Genomic DNA, 22,343 nt, shown 5'->3' with positions numbered 1-22,343 from the left:
TTAATACAGCTTATAAAATCCATTTTACTTCCTTGAATCGTTTAGTCAGTTCATGAAAAAATGTACTATTATTTTCATTTATCCATGGTGCATTTACCTGGACCAATACACGAGATTCTTATGCTGTGACAAATCCAAAGAAAACTGCCGAAGACATGCAGGCCCAGGATAGTGTAATTTAAGTTGGGCTGGGGGGCTTGTGTTTGTTAGATAAGCACCTCTAAAAAAAGATACTTGGGTTATGAAAAACCATTTTGGTTTAAAACGCGTCTAACAAGACAAGCAGCAATCGTAGAAACCGAATGGTAGCTGAGGTCTCCTTATTAACACCACATGCATCCCCACATGGCTTGGTCAAGTCAACACGTACGATCTCGTTCTTTGCTTATAATTAACTTCCCTAGCTTCCTTCCTGCCTCCGTACTCTTCGTTTCCGGATGGATGGATTCGCGGTTGGTACCGATCGAGGAGCGAACACCGCTGGCGCCATGGACCGACTTCCTTCCATGTTTCTCGAGGTCAGTGTTCTATGCCCCAACTTTGCTTGATTACTTGCTATTTCTACCTAGCAAACGATTCACCGGGACGAGAGGTGAAATATATTTGGTCATATGCCACGAAATGATAAAGGTTTCCCGCTATCAACATCCGGTTGGCGTGTGATTCAGCTTCCAGTGAGAGCACGATCGAATATGCTCCTCGCCTTTGTCGGAAGATATTTCGTGTGTCCGGACGAAGAAGAACGTCATTTCATCTTCCGCCCCGACGTTGCTCCACCTCCCCGGTCCCCGGCCAAACCGCCTTCTTCCACGGCCCATGGTCGCCGGTATTGCCGTCTGCGGCTTTGCCTTCCTGTCCTGCTCGTGCCACCTTGTTCATCTATCCTTTGCCACCTCAGTTATCCCTCTAAGCCTTGTCCTCCTTTGGTATTTTATTTCTTATAACAAAGACATAAAATTTGCCCCATCCATTAATTAAAAAGGACTTTAAAAGTGATTTTACACAAGTAAAAGAACACATTACAAGGTCGTTTCCCTCCCGGTATTATATTTCCCAAATGTTTCGCATCGGCGATGACCCAAAGATTGGCCTCATTTTTATGTTGGAGAAAAGGATGGACAGTAGCATAGGCTTATGATGGAATACCTGATTGTTCCTCTCGCACCAAATGGTCCGACAAGTGAGCATGCTGAGGGCCAATGCTTTCCAATTTTTCCTATTTTCCTTGGACATGTTAATCCCTTAATCCTCGATAGAATGCTCCCCATTCCACGATGAATTGTCGATGATGCTAACGTTGAGCCAAGTATTGATCATTCCCCAATTTTTCAAGGTGAAGCGGCACTTGAAGAAGAGATGCACGACACACTCCTTGGTTTGCTTACATAGGACAAATCACACAATTTGGTCACACATGTTTCTTCAACTTATCCCCGTCCAAACGTTTCACATCGGCGATGACCAAAGATTGACTCATTTTTTCCCTTGAGAATGGATGGTAGCATAGTCTTGTACCAGAGGACCTTAGTGTTCTCCTCACACCAAATGGTCTAACAAGTGAGCATGTCGAGGGCCAATGGTTTCGTATTAAACCTAGTTGCATGTGACAACTTAATCCATCAATCCCCGATAGAACGCTCCCTATTCAATGTTGATGTGTCAATGTTGCTAAGGCTGAGCCAAGTCTTGATCATTGCCCCAAAGCCTCAAGGTGAACTCATACTTCAAAAAGACATGCACGACAAACTCCTTGGTTTGCTTACATAGAGGACAAAGCCCACAATTTGGCCACCCATATTTCACCAATCTATCCACGCTCGAAATCCAGTTTTGAATTGATAACCACACAATAAACATGAACATTACAAGTGCCTAGGCCTTCCAAACCACAGAGCTAATGGGCAAGCGAATAGTCTTGAAGAACCGAGCCTTCTAAGCGGACATGGAAAAATAGTGACCACTCGTCATATGCTTCCATGTGATATTATCTTTGGTGTTTTCCACAAGTTGAATGACACGCTTGCGAGCCTAAAGGATGACAATTTGCCGGATATGGTCCATCTTCCAAAAAACAGGGAGATTGATCTTTGCAAGCCACGCGTCGTTGTACATGGCTTCCTTCACCTCTAATTTTTTTTCCTAGAAGAGACCTTGAAAATGATGGGAGAAATGTGAGTACGATTTTCTCCATTGACCCAAGGTGAATCCAGAAAAGGTGTGCAAAGCACCATTGCTCATGGTAATGTAAGAGAATGAGTATAAGAGGTCGTGGTCCATTGCACCACAAGGATTTCCTAGCCCATCCCACATCTTAGTTGGCTCTTTCCATTCAAACCGAATCCATCTTAGACTAAGAGCCCTCACAAACTTAACTAGGTCTAAGATCCCCAAGCCTTCAAGATTAGCATGATGACAAACGGTATTCCAGTTAACCATGCACTTTGGTCCATAGGAGCCAACCTAGCACTTTGATCCATTGGAGCCAAGGCACCCAAAGTGAGCCACTTGGCCAAAACTTTTATGGTTATTCTTTTTGTTTCTCTTGTCACTGAAGGAATATCACTAGAAAGCATGGAACAAATTTACAAATATGCGAGCATTGGTGCCAAGTCGAGGACTTCAATCCTAGTGGGTCCGTTCCACCACAAAGAACCTAACCATTAGAGCTATGCTTAGTTTGCAAGAAATGCATTACATTTTCTAGTATTAGAGACCACACTCGTCCTGCTCCCACACCTTCAACCTCCTTCATCCCCGGCGTTGTCGTATGTCCCCAACTCCATCACGTCTGACTCACCCTCGTCGGGGATATTTTTTGTGACATGGGAGTATATGGTACGTCCACTATGTTCTATTTGTGCAAAATATTAAACGAACAATTGAATTCAACAAGGAAAATAAAAAGTGTAGAAGGAAAGAAAGGACAATTTGAAAATAGACAAGTTAAACCCTGAAAAGAAAACACTTACGATCCTGAGCTAGCCCATATATGACAGTACGAGCGCTACGGGCATTGCACACACATATGCAATACGAGAGCACACGAGAATAAGGGCATCTCCAGAGAGACCCTCCAAGCTCCGGTATATGTTCGGATTGTAGTGTCCGGACCATTTGTATCAACTTGTGTCATCTAATGGGGACCCTCATCGGTCCGTGAAGTGGTCCGGATATCCGTTTTTCTGCAAATTTGAGACAAATATGGGAAGCTTTATCGGAGTCCGGACATTCACTTGTCCAACCAAAAGTAACCGCGTGGTCCTCCTCTCTTTTCTCTGTCCACATGCATGATCCCCATCTCCTCTCTTTCCTTATAACCGGACACCGCACCACAAATCTCATAACATGCATGGTCTCACTGTACTCTCTCTCTCTCTCTCTCTCTCTCTCTCTCTCTCTCTCTTCCCAACCGGATTAATTTATAGATAGTGTTGGATAACTCCCTCCAACATCATGTCCGTGGACCATGACCGGACATAAAAACGGACATATATCGGAGCCATTTGGGGGTCAGCTTTGAAGATACCCTAAGGATCCTAGCTCCACCACCACACAGTAGTAATTTAGTATTTGGGGCGATTCCCATATTAAATAGTGGGTTTTAATGTTTTACTTTCTTTTGGGGTTGGCTCTTTTCATTTTTCACTTTCCTTTGTATGTTATATCTTCACTCTTGTTCTATGTTTATTATTTCCGTTTCCCTTTTCATTTGTGTCAAATACATTACTTTTCCCCTTGTACATGTTTCTCTCTCTTTTTATTTCTACAATCAAATCTTAAAAAAAAAAATGTTATGTGTTGTATAAAGTGTTACATGAATATTTATCTGGAGAGCTGAGTAATCTCCAGGCTTAACGAGTGAGGAGAGCTTGATTAAAAAGCCTAAAATCTTGGAATCCAATTCCTACAATATTTCTTGGTTTTAATAGATTACCTTATTCTGAGCTCGGCTTTTCAGTGTGTCTTTCATTTACCTTTTTCAGAGGCCCACCAGTAATTTTAGATTAATTGGTTAGGATCATCACAAAGCCCAAAGATAAGCTTAAACACAGTGATCATGTGCATTGGAGATAGACTAGCCAGGAAGATCTCATAGGGTGATATCTTCAAAACAAAACAAAAATGGCATCTCACACCTAATACGGAATTGACAAAAAAAACATATTGATAGCTTAACCAAGCCTCACAACATTATAGTTCAAGATTTGCATCACAACTATTACCAAGATTTGCGATTACTACGGTTTGCATGGGTTTGCATTAAACTGTTTTCTCTGTGCTTCAAGTGGTGTGCTTTGGCAGTGTATATGCTGCGGCCAAACTAGCTAGGACTTGACACGTTTTTTCAAATTTCTGTTTGGCTGCTGGGCTATGAATATGAGCCCATCAGCCGGGTCCACCCGCGGGCCTAGCTAGCTAATTAGCTAATTAGCTTACTGGTGCCCCTGTCGACCAAGTCAAGTCAATGGTTGTTGCGTAATGGATCTAGCTAATTAGCTGGACTGTCGCCTGCCGGGTACCCTGCGCCTGCGGAATGGATCTAGCTTTCTTCGGTAGGTGGCTTTGTGCTCAACAGAGAAGCTCCCAACGCCATTGACTTACTTCAATCTTTCCCCAGGTTAGTGGTATTCACGCAAATCTTGCTTAATTACTTGCTCTTTCTGGCTTGCAAACCCTTCATGGGGACGAACGGCGAAAAATAGTTGCTCGGATGTCAGTAAATGATCGAGATTTCGGGCAGTACATATCTGGTTGGCGTGGTGTTTTCTTTCAGAACAAAAATTTAGAGCTTCTTGTGAGAGGTGCTCTACGTATTTGAATGGAATCTCTGTGGCGGGAAGAAGAAGAAGAAGAGGAAGAAGAAGAAGAAGAAGAAGAACGTCCTGTCTAACATCTGTTTTTTTTCTGTCCGTAGTTCCCAATTTAGTGATATAGTCGGCCAGGAGTGATTTAAGCATAGGGGAGGGGGTGAGGGGAGGGGGCACTCACAGCCCAATTGTTCATAGCGATATCTCTCTTTAGCTTTTCTAGAGTTCTATTTTGAAACTCAATTTCAATTTTGTGGAATGATTGATACATGGTCTATCTATGTCATCAACGTTTTTGGAACTTTGCCGTCTGGTGAGCCAATTTGGGAGTACCAGATGTACCACGCACATAAGTAAAAAAAAAACATAAGAGTATAGGAATTTAATTAGTCCACAAAAAATAAAGAGTAGAGGAATTTAGAATCAACTGGGAAAAATGCGAAAACAAATTCATAGGAATTAAGGTGCCGTGTGTTTAGACTCTTCAAAGAAGAAAAATACAATTTGAAATAAAATGAATGCCACTCCCTCTATTCCGAAATAAGTGACTTAACTTTGTACTAAGTTTAGTACAAAATTAATACAAAGTTGAGTCACTTATTTTAGGACAGAGGGAGTACAAAATTGTGTATTTGACAACGCAAAAAGAAAAAGTTTGTTAAGAGACTCAAATAGAAGTAAACATGATGAAACAAAGCGCAATTGTTTTCTTTCGATTCATGTGGGAATTTCATAAGAATCCCAATGAGTTGTTCCGTTGCTCCAAACGAAAATATAGGAATTGATGTTCTAAAATAAGCTCCTTTTTGAGCGAAAACCAACAACTTGATTGATACAGTTGGACACTCCAACAGAGACCTCACGAACAGAGTTTGCAACTAACGGTGGTTGTGTATGCTGATAATTGCAGCGCAGTTCCGATGTAGTGGTACATCAAAAAACAGAAGATATGCTCCGGTATATCTGTATGACTTCCTTTGGCAGGCTTGTCACAGCCAAGCCATAGGGGATAATCCTCGCACTGAGACTTCACGGCTATCCGCGCCGTCACGCCCTCACGGTCATAGGCGAAGAAGCAGATTAATGGGTGCGGGTAAGGGGCTTTTTTTTCATACGATCGATCCTTGGATTATATAGCGGCATTGCCGGAGGCGAGGATGGCTTGGCGAGCCGCGATGTCGCAGCCAGAAGGCGTGGCGGAGACCGGGAGACGGGAGGAGTGTGCTTGGGAGGACATGCCCGTGGAGGTGGGTGGCTGAAAGTAGAAGAAGGCGGGTCGGTTGGAGGAGAGGGAAAACAGGGAAACCATTGGATCGTTGGTTTGGCAAAATATACTTAAGGAAGATCGTTTTCCAGGGGAAGTATATCTGGTTCCCTTTAACGGTTGAAGGAAGAAACTGTTTCTCTTTGCTGAAACACCATGGCCTGGTTGTTCGTGGTGTCTTCAACCACTTTCTCCATACTTGTGAGGCGTTCTTGCGCGGCGGTGGTCTGTTCGGTGATCTTCCGTGATGCCAATCCTGCATAGTTCTTCTTCGGAGCTATCTTCCAAAGTCGGAGTTGCGCTATCCTCGGCGCGGGTGGTTGAATTTGGTGCGGGCCTTCTTGTGTATCCACACGGCCTCTACGGTGTGGTTTTGCATCTTCCACAATCACTAATTTCGACATGCATGATGCGTCGGAATGAAATGTGCATTGCAAACACAACAGAGACATGGATTCCTGACATCTGACTAATAGGAGCAGTTCGAACACTATGATAAATCAGGAATAGTCCACACAACTGTCTTTCTAGGCGCAAATGAATAGATTACAAAAAATCACTCAAAACTGGGTTCTTTTGGGTGGGCAAATCGGGTTGGCTTCTTGCTGGAGAGTCTGGAATATTCCCATCTGTTTTTGCCGATAGGTCGACCATCCATCACAATACTCCCACACACCAAAAATTAAAAAGTCTCAAGTTGCCTCACTTTCAAAAAAACACAAGTCTCGATATGCCGCCGCAGGCAGACTTACACCGAAGACGACGCGGAGAGCTTTCCCATCTCGTAGTTTTTGTCCACTACATCGTCATCAGTTTGGACCGAACGGCTCTGGGTGTTGTGGTATATCAGGTAGGAGTATACAGCGGTTTGCACAGCTGCTGTTAGAATGCCAACGAGATTCGGTACCTGCAAGCACGGCATGAAATTATTTAACTACCCAAATAACCTAAAAACTTAATGAGCCAGATTTAATTTTGGACTACAATCGTTTTCTGTACGTAGCCTTTCCCCAAAATTTTAACTCTCCAAAACATAATTTACACAAATAGTCTTCCCGAAAGCAATTTTAAAATAGACTTAGATAACTTAGTGGTAAATTAATTGTACTCCCTCTGTCTCAAAATAAGTGTCTCAACTTTGTACTAGCTCTAGTACAAAATTTTACTAAGCTTGAGACAGTTATTTTGGGACGGAGGGAGTATATAGCAATGCCATATTGAACTTAAATGTACTGATATTAAACTAACTAGCACTTAATATACCTAAATTATCAACTAAAACGTGCTAAAAGGCATCTACATGGCGCCCTAGATCCCCAAATGCTTCTCCAGGGGAGCTATCTTAGAAAATCTAGCTACTTAAGCATGTTGATAGGAGAATTGTGGTCTAGAGGAGGAAGATGAAGTTGGGGAGGCAGGTTCGGGGTTCAAGAAGACGACAACCAGGTGGCCCTACGGTCCATGGTCACGACGGAAGTGTGTGACAATGTGCTCATCATGCTGGCCATCAGGGGTGGAATGTTGAACAACGCCTTCTCTGGCATTTGATCGCCGTCGCAGGCAATTGCAACATCTTCCTGTCGCAAAGCACAGTCCCCCTTCGCCACTGCTTATGTGGAACCTCGATGGAGCAGGGTATCCAAGGTTGTTGGAATCACTAGGTTCTCATACAGGATTGTTAGAACTTCTAAGTTCTGCTATGATTCACTTAGAGCTGGTACCTCTCACCTAGGATTCTTTCAAAGGAGACCTGCTTCATGCACAGAGAGAGCCTCGGAAGAATAGTGATGGGTAATCATCACTGCTAACCGGGGTTATGGCGGAGTGCCAACATGGTACTTCCTCCGTTCCTAAATATAAGTCTTTTTAGATATTCCACTAGGGGACTATATACGGAACAAAATGATAGAATCTACACTCTAATGCACGTCTATATACATCCGTATATAGTTTTTAGTAGAAACTCTTAAAAGACTTATATTTAGGAACGGAGGGAGTAATTACTATGCCGCTTAGGACATGAAAAAATGAATAATAAAAGTTGGACCTCGAGAAATCCGGAACGCTTAAATTGTAAGCATGTTATCCCGAATGTTTAGTTGACATGAGGTGGCAAGTTTAGTTGTTAAAACATGACAGTTTTGTCCCAGTTTGTTTTTATCAGGAAATTGCCATGTTTATCAACCTCGGGTGAACTAAAATTGCCCTGAAAAATATTCTGGTTGCCATGCTTAAAGTCCGAACTTTCAAGCTTTATCATTTCCGTATAAGTTTAACTGCCTAAATTGCCTCTGGCGCCTAAATGTAGTACCAAAATTCTGGTGTGGTATTACCATATCTGCGGCGTTGTATCAGAAAAATAAATGGTTCAAAAAACTTGATGCATATAGTAAAAGGACTAGAGCTACACAGTTGACAGCCTAGCTGTGTGTCCAGGAAGAGAAACTTATCTTATTATCTCATATTCCTTGTTAAGTACCTATAAGACCAAAATAGACAAACAGGGCTGCTAGTCTGCTACTGTTCTCCTAATACGATATTATGATGCCAAACTCAAGTTGGCTTCTTCGTCTTCTATGCATTCTCTTTCATATTTGACACGATTAGCTCTAACAAACTTTTATACAATTTTTTCCTCGGGAGTAACCAACTCGCCATGCCTGTACTCAGCGCGAGCTGTGTTCGTTGGGCTGCTGGGCTGACCTCGCTGACGATGCCACGACGGGAGGAGCAGCTCGCGTCTCCGGTCTCCATCTTGTTGCGATCTCGTTGGCTTCGTCTAGCTACCAAGGCGTCCTCCGCTTCGTAGCCAGCAATGCTTCCTCCTTCACAGGTACGCCCTCGGCCCTCCCCGTCTCCCCTTCTCCTCATGTCGGCAATAGGCTAAGTCGGGTGCGTTCCCCGGTGGCGGTTATCGCCGTCGGCCTTGGGGCCAGTAGGGCGGCGAGATCACTCCCGTCGGGGAGGTCGCCGCCGGAGGTCTGGTTGGGTTCTTCTCCTCTCGACGGCGCTGTCGTCGTTGAGATTTCCCCCCTCTCCATCGGCTTTTCTCATGGCGACCGCAGCTCGGACTGATTACATGTGGAATCAAATATCCCTTCCCGGTCTTGCTTGGAAAGTCGATGGGTTATGGACTTACTGTTTGGCGCTCGTCAGGCAAGGGAGTATTATGGATCGACAGGGTACTAACTTGGGTGCGGACTTCGGTGATGTGGAACTGTCGCGGAGTGGGCAACGGGGTGACAGTTCGAGATCTTGGTGAGGAAATTTGCCGCATGCCTACTAGGAATTGTTGAAACACAAATCATTGTAGTACCTGTTGAAGCTTTAGCTCCATTTTGGGGCTTTGATGGGTGTTTTGCTGTTAGTAGCTCCGGGAGAGTAGTAGAATTGGTTTGTACTGGAACAATGCAATAGAGCTTGAAGTGTGAAATTATTCTCACTATCATATAGATGCCAAGGTTGAGGGGATAGGGTCTTATCCACTGTGATTACCCCTTGTGTACGGCGAAGCTCAAGTTTGAGGGAGGTATAAAACTTGGGACACCATCAAAGGTCTTGCATCAACTAGCAATCTCCCATGTGTTGCACTTGGCGATTTTAAGGAGGTAATGAATCATGGCGAACAGGAAGGAGTAGGAAGCTGTAGCCAGGCTTAGATGAACGACTTCAGAGAGACTATGGACGTTTGTGCTTTTCAGGACCTAGGCCACAAAGGAAAGTTTTGGACTTTTGGAAAGGAGGTGCCCGGTGGTTCATAAACTCGAGCTTGACTTGGCAAGGCCTTAGAAACTTCGGAATGGAGCGTGTTCTTTCCAAGATCATCACCTATTCATCAAACGATGGCTTGCTTTTGATCACTCTTGATTCAACTATGTTTAGATGAAGCTGGTCCATATCGTTTATTCATAAACCCTTTCACTACAAAGCCATGTGGAAGTCGCACCTGAGTTGTGTAAGGTGGTTATGGATGCATGGAATGGTTGCGGTGTACGGGATTGTTTCGTTGATATCAAAAGAAAAGCTTGATCTGCTTCATAGAACCCATGTCGTTGGGAGAGAAACTCCTTTGGAAGTGTCCGAAAAAAGACCAAGGAGCTGAAATTGGAGCTCGAGTGCTTGCATTGTCGCCCTGGTTGCGTTGGACCTGATCATGTGCAACTAAAGATAAATTAAAATCTGGTGGATTTGTATGCCCATGAGAAAACTATGTGGAAATAGAGGTCCAAAATTGAATGGCTAGCCGCAGTAGACAAAAGCAAACACTTTTATCTCCAAAGGGCTAATATGAGGAGGAAATTTTTTAAAATTCTCTTGAATTCTTTTGGGGTAAGACTAATGGTCTCAATCAAGTGGGAGTAATGGTACCAGATTTTTTTATATAAATTCATTTACTTGTGAAGTTGTTTCGGATATGGATATGGTTCTTGATATTGTACCTCAGAAAGTTATTCCATCTATGAAGGCTAGTCTACCAGAACCTTATACACATGAAGAGGTCAAGAATGCTTTATTTCAGATGTGTCCCATGAAAGCTCCTGGTCCGGATGGTTTTCGGACAAAATTCTTTCAATGCCATTGGGATATATGCAGCGATTAAGTCACGAAGGTTGTCATTCGATTTTTTAAGGGTCCGAGAGTCCAAAGATGATAAGTAACAATGTCCTCGTGCTTGTACCTGAGGCATCCAACCTCTCCAGTTTATCTCAATTTCGTCCAATTAAGTTGTGCAGTGTGGTATATAATATTATCTCTAGGTTCTGGAAACCCGTCTCAAGAACAATTCTTTCAGAAATTATATTTGAGTAATAGTATGCTTTTGTACATGTCTGCTTAGTTACTGACAATATCATCTCTGCCTATGAGTGCTTTAATTTTATGAGGGGAAACAAAGAGGAAAAACATAGGTCATGTGATCCAAAGTTCCACATGAGGAAGGCATATAACCAAGTGGGATGGTCCCATCTTCAGGCAATTATGATCAAACTGACTTTTTGTGCTATGGACCTCTATGATAATGACCATGGTGAGATGTGTATCCTTTTCGGTTATGTTCAATGGGAATTAATTGGAAGAATTTAAACTAGCAAGAAGTATATGATAAGGATATCCTCTTTCACCCTATCTCCTTTTGCTGGCAGCTGAGGGCCTTTCTTTCCTTCTAAAATCTATTTACCAGTCATCTCACCTTACTGGTATTCAAAAGCAAGGGCTGCCCTCAAGTTATGAGTGATATCTGGGAAAGCCAACTGATGTTGGGAGAGCTAAGAATTGTACATTCAAGTACCTAAAGAATAGAATATGGTATAAGATTCATGGATGACTAGAAAAAATATTGTTAGGTGGAGGCAAAGAGGTTTTAGTCAAGTTAGTTGTCAAGTTATTCAAGTTTATTCCATGGGTTCTTTTAAACTCCGTTGAGGCTTGTGTGAACGCATTGCTTAGGTCTCTTGGGGCATGATGAATCGATCAAAACAATGGGAGGTTTGGGCATTAGAGGTATGGAATTGTTTAACATAGCACTCCTGGCTTGTCAAACAAGAAGGGTTTTACACGCACCGAATTCAATAAGTTTGAAAATTTCGAAGGCGGTTTACTTCCCGAAAACCATGATTCCGGACGCCACAGTTGGGTCTCACCCTTCTGGGATTTGGTGCTTGATTTTGGAAGGATGTGATGTTTGAATTATAGGGCTAATTAGAAAGATCGATGATGGTTCGTCAACAGAAATTTGGCGCCAGAACTGGCTGCCCCAGGGCGGATCAATGAGGCCTATCAACACAAGCAATGGCAATATATCTCTGGTGAGCGAACTCATTGACCGGAACCCATGTCATGGAGAGAGGATTTGGTGCGTCACACCTTTTGAATATTAATGCAACTATTAATCTTGGAATAGCTTTGTACACATGCCAGTTACCGGATTTTTGGTCTTGGGCACATCGGAATAGGGGCTTATTAAGTGTAAGGTCTACTTACCAGAACAAAATTTAGCGGAGAGAGTTGTTAGGATCATCTTCTTCAAATGCTAAAGAGAAGGATTGGCCGAACTTACGGAACACTCTAGTTCCCTCAAGATTTGATTGTTCTTATGTTGCTCGTCACTTCTTTCAGTATCAACTTATAATATTCCTTAATACAGAACTACTTCCACCTCCACAAATTGCTCTTTATGTGGAGCAGGGGACTCTTGGAGACATGCTCTCCTTGAGTGTTTCATGTCATGATGTGTTACGAATCTTGAAAAACATGAGGTTGTCAAACACATCATTGGTACAACAGAGGGACAACCAAGATATTGGCTTTTTAGTCTCAAAGAATCATTACCGCATGCAGATTGTACAATGGAAAGTGTGACGAGGTGGGTGTGCAGGGTGATTCACGACATGCCGTATGGCGATTCCCGAAAATGTGTTCCAATCTCCACTTCCTAAACTTTGATGTAGTGGACCCCTTCGCCCCATGGTTAAGTCAAGCTCAACGTTGATGGGTTTAGGGTGCAGTGCCTTCTACCAGTGGTAGTGGGTGGCAAATTTAACCTGCTCTAGTCCCTTGATGAAAAAAATCTCTTGTAATATTAATGGTCCTCGTATGCGTGTGTTTAATGATTGCATTTTAGATCTGATGCTTACAGATATTACTACAGTTTGTTCCCGTTACACTCAGATGAATAACTAGGTGGACCATATTGTGAGTGTGCTAGATGAGGGTCTGGTGTTGGTTGAGTGGCAACTATGCTTCCCCCTCCGTGGCATGAAAGTGGTCACTTGGATCAGGTTTCCCCTTACCCCCCCCCCTCCCCTCCTCTCACCTCTGCAGATGGTCCCAGCCTAGGTAGATCTCCTTCCATTTCAAGAACTTTTGTTTATACCAGCCCAGGTTCAAGGAGTAGATTCAACTAAGGTTTGTGGTGAAGGCCGCCCTCTCCTAGATGTTTCTATGTAGTTGACATTTGGCATCACTATTCAAGGTTCACGTGCTAGTTATATCTGAGGATGGGCTGCCTCTAGAGACCTAGCAATGCCAAGGGATCTATCTCCGCATAGCTCCACACTCTCCTGGTCTAATTGCCTTTAGGTTCCTAATTAGACAGGTTCTAATCTTTGTCTAATTGGTGTAATAGAATTAGATGCCTAATTAGACGAGAAGTGCCGCTAGGGTTTATCTCACTCTAGTTTTCTCGCAGTTCTTCCTGGGTGTCACAACCCTATCAGACTACAACTTTGGAACGTGTGGATACCTCGAAGGGGTTTGTCTAATTAGACTCTCACCTCAAAGAAATTTATCACGGCTGGGAGGAATATCCTAGCCGCGGGAAATCATCGCGCTGCACCGACTCGCCACTGCTTCTGCTATTCTACTCGTCGGTGAGTTTGATCATTACCTTCATCTTCACAACATCCGTCGATGTGATTATGTAGCGTAAACTGTTTGGTATGTAGCACGTTCCCCTGTGCTGGTATAATGAGAAAATCTATGACTAGATGTAGGTACGATTAGAGCATACGCTGATATGCGGCATTGCACGTATTTGCGGAGTGATTAAAGACTTCTAATTACTAGACGTCATGTTGTAACCCCTCTAATTTTGCAAGGTTTTGATCTCAATGGCATGGATGAATTTTGCTACAAAGGTCTGGCTTGCTAAGGTCTGGCATCCATAGCTAAGCTTCAGATACTTTGGGTTCCTCCATAGTTGAGAAAGAAAAACTTTGTGAATGTAGAAGGGCAATGTAGATTGTGATCTAAATGGACGGTCACCTGGTAATGTCAAAGTTAAGTATGGGGCTCGAGATTTTTAATTAACTCTTGTGTTTCATACACCCCGCAAGTGAAACCAACAGTGTGAAGTGTCTTGCTTATGGTTGTGTACGAAAAGTAAAATTTTGGCAACTTAACCACAGAAGCCATGGTAATTAGCATGAAATTAGAGGCGTTTAACTTGTTTTTGCAGGAGGTATGCATGTGATGTGGTATAAGCCTTTGCTTATTCAATACGTTTGTATGAGATGCAGTATGTTGTAATATTTTATCTTGACCTGTGAGTCATGGTATGGCATGATGGCTGGAGCCATATGATTGTCTTTTCTTTTATTTTTTGACCTGAGTGTCACCCTCGGCGATACTGAAAGAGGAAACAAATTTGCCGCGGTGGACCTCAACGCAAAAGCTAGGTGCGGAGAGATGGAGTTCTATGGAATCGAAAAGGGGGAGGAAGATCGTCGAGACGATGATGCAGAGCGCTTCATCGGAAAAGGGCTATACCATGTCACTAAAATTATAAATGTTTGTGATGTTAATCCCTTTTCATGCACCTTGATTGCGCACTAGTCATTTATGAGGGTGAGTGTTAATCCAATTGAGCATCATCTAAAATATTTATTCCTTCAAATATGCCAAGTAACATGGCTATAGTTGTGAAGTGTATAGACGTGCATGAACGGTTCATGTTGCATGTACATTTGGTTGTCTTGACGAAAGAGCAAGAACGTCTTGATCTTGGAACACGCCCATCAAAAGATGAACAAGAGTCATAGGGAGATATGATTGGCTTACATCAATGTATAGTAAGTGAGTCATTGATCTGGAACCACTATGTGATAGCCTGGCTTATTAGGGATGATAGACTACTCATATCAATAAGGAATTCCTTCTTTTCCGGGAGCCCATTCGAAAGCACAAAGTGCGCAGAAAAGACTAGTATTGATATGTGCGGCCAATCTAGATCCCGCCAGGAGTAACGACCGCCGGTGAGTGTGTCCTGGGTGTTACAAGTTTGGTATCAGAGCCGACCCTCGCGGTTACACGGATGTTTGCGGACAGGTGTGGGCAAATGGTATTAGTGATACTTACACTCTTGGAGTCGTGTTTTTCTTCTGTGAGTTATAGATGAATCTTATAGATACATCATTCTGAGTGCATAGCTGGAGGTCACGCGCAATCCCGGAAAGTATATAGGTGACATGGAATATTTTCAAGAAGAGCCTCTCCAGATTGTCCTAATACAAATGCACACGTCCATGTACTCTTCAAAGCGTGCACATATGGATTGCTGGAGAACGCGCATATGGATTTCACTCAGCCTCTGGTGATGGTTGCTGGAAAACGCATCCACGTCCTATTCAAAGCGCGCGCATATGGATTCGGGCGTGTCATCACCAGAGACACTTGTATGGTTCCCTGCGACGGCGGCGAGATGTGCACTCTGCAGGGCGGCGTCCCGCTCCTCAAGCTCCATGGAGTGCGGGATGTAGCAGATCGCTCTCGCGGGGTGGAGGGGGGTGTACAGACATGGGCATGATCTCACGGGGGTAGGGGTGACATTCGGAGACCGGAGGTAGGGGAGACACCCGGGTGGAGGGAGATGTCGCCTTGTCATGAAATGGAGTGGCCAAGCTTCACTCTGCACTAGATCCAGGCAAGACAAGGCAACTCAGACCAACCACACTTGAAGTCGAGGACCCATGTGAGGAAGGGTGGTTGCTCTTGGCCGTTGGCAATACGATGGGAGAGGGGGAGCATGCACACGTAGACTAAGTGGATGTAGTCGCCACACCTTCTGCAACAACATCACGTTGGCATTCAGGGCTCGGGTGACCTGGGTAGAGGCATCGGGAGCAGGCATCATCTGTGGGGCACATCAGTAATAGGCAGTGCAACAATGACGATGGTGCTACGGGCACCGATCACATCTGTTGTGTGCAACCTCCCGTCCATCCTTTGCGGGTGTATCCACCGGAAGAACATTGTGTATCTCTAAAGCGGGAGGGCCTGGCGGTAGAATGGGACCTTGAAGAGGGAGGCTAGAGATATTACAATTAAGTAGTCAATCCTCACTAACATATCTTTCTCGATATACAACACGCCACCTCATAATGCAATTATGCAACAATGCATGGAAAAGATCCACCTTAACATGGAAAAGGATCAAATGTTTTAATTACACTATGCAACATATACTCAATATTCTTTTTATATTTACATGTATTTTCAGATTTATATCTTATATACAAATATTCACGTTCATATTATCAAATCTTAATGAAATATATGCAAGCAATTTCCACAGCAACACGCGGGGTATCATCTGGTGAGTTATAGCATATTAAGGGAAGGGTGGAGAGGCTTTACTTACCACGACATAGAAGTTGACAGGGGAGGATATGAAGCCGTAGCCGGTCCAAATACAAGCAGCGAGAACGGAGGTGAACGGCGTGATTACTCGGTCCATGTAGATGATCTGCTTGCTCTTCATCACCATCACCTAAACACAGTACAACCTCGATAGGTTTGAATCCAGCGAGAAATCAACAAACGGTAGATGGATAAATCACCCCAGGCAGTGCATGTACTTCACCGGCCGCCGGCCACACTTACCATGTCATATGAAGAAAACATATGTATGGATAGTGCAGATGCTGCGGCAAGGACATGGACCCAAGTACCACTCCACCTTTGCGTCATCACCTCAGAAGTTACCAAGGCTGCCACTATAAGGGCGAACACGCAGGATGCGGAGAGAAGAACGAGGGCTTTAAATTGCTTCTGTCCCTCCGAAAAGTAGATGTAGACGACGGCGTATGAAATCTGAGAGACGAAGCCCATTCCACTGACGATGAAGAAGAATAGCTTAGTGTGGGGAGAGCCGGAGGCGGCGTACATTGCCCACATCACGTTGTTTAAGAAAGCCAAAAGGTTTCCATATACCATCCGATCTCCTACAGACCCTTCCTTGAAAACAGGTCTCACGAAAGTGAAGCTGCGCGAACAAAGACAAACAGATGACCAGTTAGGTAAACACATACATGAGTTCAAGCCAAGCCCAAAAACCATAAAGCATTCCAAGGTTTGATTCGTGCATGCGGCTATTGCATATTACTCCCTTAACACAATACTCTAATTCTCCCCAACAAGTATTTAGGAACAGAGGGGGTAGTATATTATTCTCTCGCTCATATATAGTTTAACAATATGGGGACGGCTAGATGTCAGTTGACTGAAAATTATATTTCCACCAGTCACTTTTATATAGCTGGACGTCTCCGCATCCTTTCTCAACGTCTGCTACTCTAATCGCACGATTACCAGCTGCACAACACATAGGCATCTTCTGTTTAAGTGATTTGCCTAGTGTGCTAACCACAACACAAATTCCGACGAGCTAGCTTTGTATCCTGGCCACGCTAGATCTGCACATTCAGATTTCATTGTGAACTTCTATTCTGAACGCAAAAAGCTGAACCTCATATAGACATTCAGCTAGCTAGCTCATGCCGAGACTAATAGCTTGTGCCGAATCAATGTAGTAAATTTGCATACACTATTCCTTCAGGACTTCAAGAATTAAGAGTAAAACTAATAATCTTCAGGTTCATTAAAAAATTCAGAGATACAATAATACACAAGGAGCCTCATGCTCCTTCGAAAGTTCGTATTAGCTATGCAGTGAATATTTATTAGAAGCCCCATGCCCCTTCAAAAACTAGCTCTTTAGCAAATCCCGTGTCAAGCCATTAGTAAATAATGACAAAATTTGCACACAATTTACAAAGAAAGTGTGGACATTCATAATATACAGGTATAAACATATGATAGTGAAACTTTTGCAAAACAAAATTTTATAAGAAGGAACGGATTAGTAGCATCAGTATTACCCTCAAATAAAAAATGAAATGAAATGAAATTTAAATCTAGTAATGAAAAAACCTTCACACAATTTACACAGAAATTGTTCCTTTTTCATAATATACAATAATAAACACATATCATAGTGGATTTTTTTACAAAATAGAAGCTTTCTAAATAAATAAACAAATGCCACTGGTATTTGATCCATAACATCTCTACTTCTACAAATTTAAAAGAATGGAGTTTTCTAACAAATGATGAACTAACAGCATTGCTATTAACCTTTAAGAAAAAAATGAAAAATTTACACCCAAGTTACATAAAGATTGCACTTTCGTAATATAAACGAATAAGAATATAATATTCAATAATAAACATATATAATACTAGATTGTTTGCAAAATAGAAGCATTGGTATTTGACCATGACATCTCTACTTCTACAAATTGAAATAGTGAAGTTTTCTAACAAAGAATGAAGTAGTGACATTGCTATTAACCTTATAGAAACAAAGAAAAATTTGCACACAATTTACACAAAAATTCCACCTTCTATAATATAAAAGAATAAGCATATAATAGCGGAAGGTTGGCGAAAAAATCCTAAGAAAGAATGCATTAGTGGCATTGGTATTACCCGCAAAGAAGAACGAATTTGAAATAAAAAAACAAATTCAAAATAGTGAAGTTTTCTAAGGAAGAACAAATAAGTGCCATTAGCCTTTCAGAAGAAATAAAATTAAAATAACTTTCACATGGCTTACACAGATATTGCACTTTTTATAATATGCAAGAATAAGTATAAAATTGGGAAATTTCCATGAGAAAGAAGTATCCTAATAAGTAATGAATTTTTGTTATTAGTATTACCGTTTAACAGGAAAGGAAAGGAAATAAAAACTAATGAAAATGAAAATAATGAAGTTTTTTAAGAACGGACTAAATAGTGGCATTGATATATTATCCTTAATAAGAAATAAAATGAATTCAAAAACAAAAAATAGAATAGTTAAGTTTCAGCAAGAAGGAATTAGTGCCATTGCCATGATGCTTTAACAAGAAGTAAAATAGGAAAACAAATCTAAGGCTAAAGATAACAAAATTTGAAAACATTTTACAAAAATATTATGCCTTCTTATAATACGCAAGAATAAACGTATAATAGAAAAAAAATGCCAAAAAGAATTTTGATAACAAGTAAGAATTAGTGGCTTTGGTACTACCCTTAAAGAAGAAATAAAATAAAATAAAAATAATAATATAATTTTGTAAGGAAGAATGAATAAGTGTCATTGGTATTACCCATCAAAAGAAAGAAAATGAATGAAAGACATTTGCACACAATTTTGCACTAAAATTGTACTTTTTTTAATATACAAAGAATAATCTTATGATAATGAAATGTTGGCACATATTTTGGAGTAGTTTTATGTGTATTTACACTCACCCAATACCCCAAAAATGCCAACAAAAGAAATAATAAAAACCGACTACCAAGAAAAGGAAAAAAAGCAAAAACAAAACAAAGAAAACAGAAATTAAAGAGAAAAAGGGAAAGAGGGGAAGGCTGGATCGCATAGGTAATGGGCTTCAGTCTGTTATGGAATCGACTTACCCATATTTTTGGTCATTTAATAAAAACTAGCACAAAATAACACTGCAAAAAAAAGGAAGCATGAATCTCAAAGCAGAAATCAACGGCCCAAAAACTGACTGACCCAAAATCAGTTTCAAGCAACTTAAATATTGCTAAAGTGGTACAATATTTTGTGTAGACATAATTGAAATATGCTACATGTATTGTATATTTGTGCCTTCACAAAATGAAAGTCATATTTGAATTTTTATGCTCTATATGGTGCTCAACTGTGATCACAATTTTCACTCAACATATATAGGGAAATCAGTCATATATTTATAATGCATGATGGATTCACCAGAAAACCACATGCTAGCTAGGAATCTCTTGCAAGAGCAAAACATTTGGCAGCTAACCAAGTGATGAAGGTCCTCAGTTGTAGTGGGGCTGGCTTCCGGCTTTGTAGCATCATATCCAGGTTATGGGAGTGTTAGGCAGCCTTTTACAGTATCATGTGGGTTGCAGCGGGGTCGACCAGCCTCTGCAGCAGCCGTGATCGGCACTGCACGACCTTGCAGCGTTGCGATTCCTTAAGTTGGAGCATTGTCAACCCTGCTTTGCAACCTCGTGATCCTGGCATGCAACTGCGGCAGCCCATGCCTTGCAGCTTCACACGATCAGCCATGCCGCATAGCGCATACTTGCTTGCAGCAGCATCGTCACTGCCTTGTAGCATTGTGATTCAAAAATTGCAATAACAGCGACATGTTTTTGCAGCATCATGTATCTTAGCTTGAAACGGTGACCCTTTGTTGCAGCATCGTGCGTGCCAACAATCATGGTCGTCGATACACCACGATTTTCACTTGTAGTTCTGTTTTCATCGCTGGTCACCCTTACAACAACATGAGTGACCACCCTCACTTGTAGCAGTACCCGCCGCCCACTTGCAGGAAAGAACATATTTGATTGCAATAGTTCAAAATGAATCTACGCAAGATCAAAAAATAAATTGCTAACATCGCCACCATTTTCAATCCACTGACCTTGCTGCTTCCAGCTTTCCTTTGCTGGTGACGTATTCAGTCGGCAATAGACTATCCAATGGACCGCGACAGGCTCACAACCACTCAAAAACGTTTTATATTTGTTTACCCGGGAAATATTATATTTTGTATTGTGCATTGTTGCATTGTTACGGCGGCTTGTACATGTGTACTAGTCTACACGAATAGAGACCGCGCCTGCTTTCTACGATGGCTTGCGACCGACGGTGCCATCGCGCGTCGTCAGACGGCACGGCAGGCGGCCGATGCCGCACCAGAAATCAGCAGCACATAACGAATTCCCACATCACGATTTCTTATTTGTTTTTGCGTAGCTGCCAGTTCTGCTCTAGAGACAACAAAGGAGAAAACAATAACTTTGGGAAATGTTTCCTAATGAAAACAAAAAATACTGTTTAAGGACCCAGATAAATCCCGGACGTTCGGATTTGAAGCATGTCATCCTGAACGTTTTTTCATGATAAATTTAGTTGACATGAGATGGCAAGTTTAGTTGTTAAAATATGGTAATTTTTGTCCCAATTTGTTTTTCTGGTCAGAAAATTATCTTATTTGCCAACTTAGCGTCAACTAATGTTGCCATACAAAATGTCCGAGTTACCATGCTTAAAATCCGAACGTCTGGAATTTATCAATTCCATTGTTTAAAGTACTTTTTTTTGCGTCCCGTTCAAAAAAAAAAGTACTTTTTTTTGCTGGCCGTTGTTTAAAGTAGTAGTACATGATTATCAAGGATTCATGGCCATACTAGGTATAGTTACGATTTCCATGTGCAATTGAATGCCGCAGGGATTCCTACACGAAACATTCTCGCGAAAGACTAAAATCTAGCCGATCGACACTTCATCTGTTATCCCTCTTGCCGCCGGCGTGGAGGCTTCTTGTCGTGGGGGCCTGGTTCGTGGACTGTTGTGGGTCGGCGACGCGCGCGATTTATGACCGATTTGCGGTATTCTGCAAGCAGTGCTCGACAATGGCGTTGGTGTTCCAGCGCGCGCAGGGTTCTTCAACAATGGATTGGCCTCGCTAGACCATTGGCGAGGTCGATGCATGCATGGTCCTAAACACTGGCGAGGTCAACATCAATCCCGAACCTGACGTGCACGTACGGCGACGCCTTGTTCCCTTTACCGGGAGCAACGCAGGCGCCGGTCGTGCTCCTGGCCAAGGTTCTAGGGGATGTGGAGGACGAAGGCAGAGGCCATGACGACGCACAGCGTGAGGGCCCGGCTTTGTGCGTCATGGCGGCCGCAGTTGCCGACAGCGAGAATAGGAGTGGGAGGTACCATGTGGAAAGCACACTGGAGCGGTAGAAACGCCGCCGGTGCTCGGGGATGTGGACCTGTTCCTGGATGTGGAGAGGACACGACGGATGTTGACCGTTGACTAGCGCCAGGGCAGCTGGCTTGAAGCTCGAGGACGCGTCGCGAAGGCATCTGGTGCTCATGGTGACACACCGGAGCGGCCGGGCCAGGGAGCCATCCTCGGCCTGCACCTGCACGGCGCCAAGTACGGCCATGGATCATTTTTGGACGTACGGTGGCGCCGCGCGCGCGGGTACGAGCAGAAAAGACATTAGGGCTAGGACCTTATATATATATGCACGCCAGCTCCTAGTTGCGTTCCTATCAGGCGGTGCCCTCAGCGTGTTAACAACCTAGCTAGGAGAAGGAGGACGTCGGGAAGTGGTTTGGGCACTCGCCGGGCAGGGACGATGGGGGGACAACTATGATGCGCCGGAGTGGTGGAGTCGACCTTAACTATGCCTACTGTACGTACGTCAGACAACTTACAGGGGAGCTGAGAAGTTGATGATGGCGATAAGGTTGCCCGCAATACCCAGCGCGGCGAGGGCAGACGACGACGCCGCCGACTCGGTAACGGTGTTACCGGCCACGACCTTGGTTGTGGAAGCGACCACATCGACCATCGCGTAGCCATCCATGAGGAAGAAGACAGAAAGGACCATCCACCACTTGCTAAGCCGGATCCCACTAC

At 43.0% G+C, this 22,343-nt stretch overlaps 1 long non-coding RNA gene across 2 annotated transcripts; it reads left to right on the top strand.

Moving 5' to 3' along the window:
• Positions 1-4,474: 4,474 nt before the first annotated feature.
• Positions 4,475-14,646, top strand: LOC123431493. Of its 2 annotated transcripts, none has more exons than XR_006623108.1 (3): positions 4,475-4,618; positions 8,743-8,905; positions 13,259-14,646. It is a non-coding gene; the product is annotated as an uncharacterized LOC123431493 (long non-coding RNA). The 2 variants fall into 2 exon arrangements; XR_006623109.1 differs by lacking the exon at positions 13,259-14,646 and adding an exon at positions 10,592-12,840.
• The last annotated feature ends 7,697 nt before the right edge of the window (positions 14,647-22,343 follow it).

Source organism: Hordeum vulgare, chromosome 2H (genome assembly GCF_904849725.1).
Source record: "Hordeum vulgare subsp. vulgare chromosome 2H, MorexV3_pseudomolecules_assembly, whole genome shotgun sequence".
NCBI lineage: Eukaryota > Viridiplantae > Streptophyta > Magnoliopsida > Poales > Poaceae > Hordeum > Hordeum vulgare.
This window is presented reverse-complemented; position numbering and strand designations above follow the sequence as displayed.